A 4,796-nucleotide genomic window follows, 5' to 3' on the forward strand; every position below is an offset into this window, starting at 1 on the left:
GTGCTTTGGGCTTTGTAATTCTGCCTTTAAGACCTGCTTCTGCGTCAAAGTCCATTCCAGGATCCCGAGAGACTCCAGACCTGGGGAAACTGGATTGAATGTGCTGACACACAAGCAAAAAACTGACCTCAGCATTTCCGCCTGGCCTCAGCTCAGGAGCTCTGCATCCTCTCTCTCTCTCTCTCTCTCTCTCTCTCTCTCTCTCTCTCTCTCTCTCTCTCTCTCTCTCTCTCTCTCTCTCTCTCTCTCTCTCTCTCTCACCATGCCATTCGCTGGCCCTGCTGCTGTGTCAATACTGATAAAAGCGAATCTCGCAGTGAACAGGTGCAGCAGGGAGCTGCCCCTTGGACAGCTGCCAGGGAAATGTGATCTGCTCAGCTGGGTGACCTGCCCCTGCCCATCCCCCCGGGGTTCCAGCCCCGGCCATGTGTCCTTGGGCTGCTGGCGTCTCCTGCATGCGCAGCCTCCTGGTATCTCGGTTGGCATCATGGACTCCCGCTGGTGTGTGTGTGTGTGGTTGGGGTGAGGCCCGCCTATGCCAGGCAGAGAGGAAGCTCCAGGAGTTTTCCATTATTTATTTTCTCTTTCGATTTCTGCCCATCAATTCAGATACTACTTTGTCACCGAATCCTGCCCCTCCCGGTGCCTTCCTGCGAGTATCTGAAAATATTTCCCAAGAAATATCCCTTTCCAGGCCCCCGGCTCGTTTCCAGGTTCACACACGCGCACACGCGCACACGCTTGCACGGTGATGGTCTAAAGGACATCCACTTGAGTAGCTGTGAGTTTCCCTGAAAATCCCACAGCCCTCCTTCCCTGGGCAGCCCGGCCCCGCACGCGCCTCCGGGTCACCCCGGCGGGGACCTGGCCTGGGTTCGAGGAAGATGCTCTTTCGTCCCCTCCCCCATTTCTGCGCGGGGCCCCGGGGTCCCCTGGGCCTCGGCCGCTCCAGAACTGCCCGGGCGGCTCTGCCCGCGGGGCTGGGCGGCGGCGGGGGCCGGGCCGGGCCGGGCCGGGCCGGGGCGCCGCTCCGCGGAGGGAGGAGGCCGCCATGCCGAGGGCTCGGTGGCCCGGGCTTTCCCAGGGGCCCCCCGCCGGCCGCCCAAACAGACCATTCCCGGGGACAGTCGCCTGGAAACGCGGGGCGCGTGCCGCAGCCCCCGGGCGCCCGGCCAGCCCGCCCGGCGGCGGGGGGCGCGGGCTCAGGGCGCTCGGACCCCGGGCCTCCGCCCCGCCCGGCCTCTGCCGCGGGGAGGGCGTGGCGGCTCGCCCCGCCTGCACCGGAGGATGCTGGCCGGAGGAGAACTCTCCAGAATCCCACCGGCTGGCCCTCCCTGGGGAGAGGGAGGAGGAGGGGTGGGAGCTGCGGACGCTTTGCGCAGGGTCTCAGCCTCTTCCCGGGCTGCGGCCTGCTCCCGACCCCGATCCCCCCCCTCCCCCGCATTGCGTCCACCCGTGGCCTGGTCTCTTGCAGGGTTGCAAGATCCTGGTAAGCTGGCGGAGACAGAGATCACATCATCACCGACATGGAATTCGGCCCATATACCTAGGAAGACGGGTGGGTGATGCAGCCAGCGGGGATCTGCCAGGTTGCAGGGACTGCTGGTGGGGGCAGGATTACAGAGGCGGGCTTGCCCAGGTCACAGGGCCAGCCTCCTTTTTGGGGGAGGGGGCTGGGATTGGGGGAGGGTAGGCGATGGGAGTAGGGGTGGGAAATGGTATTGGAGCTTGACCCTGGGCCTTCCACTTTTGCTTACCTTTTTCAGCCTCAGGCTAGCTCTCTACAGCTTGAACCACAGCTCCACTTCCAGATTTTTGCTGGTTAATTGGAGATGAGAGCCTCACTGACTCCTCTGGCTTTGAATCCCAATCCTCAGATCTCAGCCTCCGGACAGTGGTGAGCCCCAAGCCTTTATCTACTCCTCAAAGCCACCTCTTCAACAAGAGCCATCTTCCAGCCACGCTCGTCTGACCTGACCCTCCCTAAAGCTTAAAACTCTTGTTTTTCTCCTCATTTGGTACCAGGAAAGCTGCTAGATGTTTAAGCAGGTGCATCTGCTTCTTACCATTGAATCCTCAGCATAAACCTCTCAGGAGGGCCACTTGTCAGAGCCGCACACCTGTAATCCTAGCTACACAAGGACGCTGAGATCTGAGGATCCCTGTTTGAAACCAGCCAGGGCAGAAAAGTCCCCATCAGGCTCTTATCGCCAATTAACCACTCAAAAACCAGAAGTGGTGCTGTGGCTCAAGGTGGTAGAACACTAGCCTTGAGCAAAGGAGCTCAGAACCAACAACAACAACAACAAAAACCCTGCTGGGCACTGGTGGCCCATGCCTATAATCCTAGCTATTCAGGAGGCTGAGATCTGAGGATTGAGGTTCAAAGCCAGCCCAAACAGGAAAGTCCATGAGACTTATCTCCAATTAACCACCAGAAAACTGGAAGTGGTGCTGTGGCTCAAGTGCCCAGGCCAAGTTCAAGCTCCACGAGCCACACAAAAAAAGAAAAAAGAAAAACCTCTCGGAGGCAAGACACTTGCTATAATTCTGTGATGGTCCACTTTGGCCACAAAACATTGAGGTGGACTTTAACCTTCCCCTTGAGTTCAGGTGCCCAAGGGGCTGTGTCAGCTTGGCCTCCAGGGAACAGTTCACACTGGCATTCTAAAATGAGTGAGTCTGGGGCTGGGAAGGTGGCTCAGTGGTAGAGCGCTTGTCTTGCATGCCTGAGGCCCTGGATTCGATTCCCCAGCACCACATAAGCCGGAAAAAGGCCGGAAGTGGCGCTATGGCTTAAGTGGTAGAGCGCTAGCCTTGAACTGAAGAGCTGAGGGACAGTGCACAGGCCCAGAGTTCAGGCCCCACAACTGACAAAAACAAAAAAGGAGGAGGAGGAAGGAGAAAGAGGAGGAAGAAAGCAGCGGTGGACTTCACTGCAACTGGAAGAGACCACAGCCCAGGTTTAGAAGAAGCACTGCTATAGATGTAAAGAACAGATTAAGGAGGGCTGGGAATGTAACTCAGTGGTAGAGTGCTTGTCTCACATGCATGAAGTCCTGGGTTCGATTCCCCAGCACCACATAAGCCGGAAAAAGGCCGGAAGTGGTGCTGTGGCTCAAATGGTAGAGTGCTAGCCTTGAGCTGAAGAGCTGAGGGACAGCGCCCAGGCCCAGAGTTCAGGCTCCACGACCAGACCTCCCCCAAAAATAAAATAAAATAAAATGAGTGAGTCTCACAGGCTGCTGGGATGGTGGAGGGAGGAGAGTCAATGGCAGCCTGGGTGACAGGAAGCCAACAGGTGGGCTGCAGAGGAGGCCACCGTAGCATTTCACTGGACCTGCTCAAGGCAGGCAGAGGGAGCAGCTGAACTTGCATGGGCTGGAGGACAGCTTTGTGTTCCTTCGCTGGGAGGAAAAATCCTCCTCTTCCTCCACATCCATAAGAAGCCTCAGGAGTCAGCTCCTGCGGCTCATGCCTGTAATCCTAGTAACTGAGGATCCATGATCATGATTCGAAGCCAACCTGGGCAGGAGAGCTCATGCAACTCTTATCTCTAATTCACCAGCAAGAGGCCACAAGTGGAGCTGTGGCTCAAATGGTAGAACACTGCCCTTGAGCAAAAAAAGCTAAGGAACAGCATTCAGGTTCTGAGTTCAATCAAGTTCCAATAGGAGAACACGCACTTGTGCATGCATGCATGTACATTACGCCCCCTCCCAACCCCCCAGTTTTGTATTCCTGTAATCCAGGAGAAGAAATATGAAAAACAAGCCTGGCGCTGGTGGCTCACACCCGTAATCCTAGCTACTCAGGAGGCTGAGATCTGAGGATTGCAGTTCAAAGCCCACTGGGGCAAGAAAGTCCATGAGACTCTTTTTTTTGGGGGGGGTCCAGTCGTGGGGCCTGAACTCTGGGCCTGGGCGCTGTCCCTCAGCTCTTCAGCTCAAGGCTAGCACTCTACCACTTGAGCCACAGCGCCACTTCCGGCTTTTCTCTTTTTGCTTATGTGGTGCTGAGGAATCGAACCCAGGGCCTCAGGCATGCAAGGTAAGTGCTCTACCACTGAGCCACCTTCCTAGCCCTCCATGAGACTCTTATCTCCAATTAACCACCAGAAAACTGGAAGTGGCACCATGGCTCAAAGTGGTAGAGCACTAGCAAAAGAGCCCAGGGATCACACCCAGGCCCTGAGTTTAAGCCCCACCACCACCAACAACAAAAATCTCATGCACTTTCATTCCTTCCTGAGCTGGCTTCAAACCACAATCCTCAGATCTTAGCCCTCTAAGTAGTTAAGTAGCGAGAGCCACCGCACCTGGCTCGTTCAGTGTTTTTAAGGGAAGGAAAAGCTCCACGCCATAGCGTGGAATGACGCCCAAGCGTCATTCATTCGCTATGCCTGACAACCACTGACATCTTTTGATCAACTTTCCTGTTTGGGTTTTTTCCCCTACGTTGTTAGTCCCACTTCCCCAAAGTGACGACAGACACTCTTGCAAGGAAGGCACAGGGCTGGGGGTCAGAGGCCCTATCAGGTGGTTTAGATGTGGAAGAGCATAGAAAGGAAGCAGGCATCCGGAGAAAGGGGCCGGGGGAGCCTCAGGCAGTCAGAGTGAGGGAAGAAAGGCTCTGGAGTCCTGTTCCCACCGCAGTTGGGGACAGGGCGGGGCGGGTTGCAGAATTTGCACTGAGAGGCAGGGGCAGGGGTGGTTCCCTAGGGAATCACCTCTGGGTGGTCTGAGCCTCATTCCTGAACACTGAACCTCTGTGCCCATCTTCCCCTCTGGATTCTG

General features: G+C 56.5%; 1 long non-coding RNA gene across 2 annotated transcripts; it reads left to right on the forward strand.

Moving 5' to 3' along the window:
• The first annotated feature begins 429 nt into the window (after positions 1–429).
• Positions 430–3,208, forward strand: LOC138827756 (uncharacterized). 2 transcript variants are annotated; one of them, XR_011372176.1, is made up of 4 exons: positions 430–501; positions 610–781; positions 1,475–1,589; positions 1,767–3,208. It is a non-coding gene; the product is annotated as an uncharacterized lncRNA (long non-coding RNA). The 2 variants fall into 2 exon arrangements; XR_011372175.1 differs by having other exon boundaries at positions 1,475–1,558.
• The last annotated feature ends 1,588 nt before the right edge of the window (positions 3,209–4,796 follow it).

The sequence above is a fragment of the Dipodomys merriami genome, unplaced genomic scaffold, assembly GCF_024711535.1.
Source record: "Dipodomys merriami isolate MVZ:Mamm:240054 unplaced genomic scaffold, mDipMer1.0.p SCAF_16, whole genome shotgun sequence".
Taxonomy (NCBI): Eukaryota; Metazoa; Chordata; class Mammalia; order Rodentia; family Heteromyidae; genus Dipodomys; species Dipodomys merriami.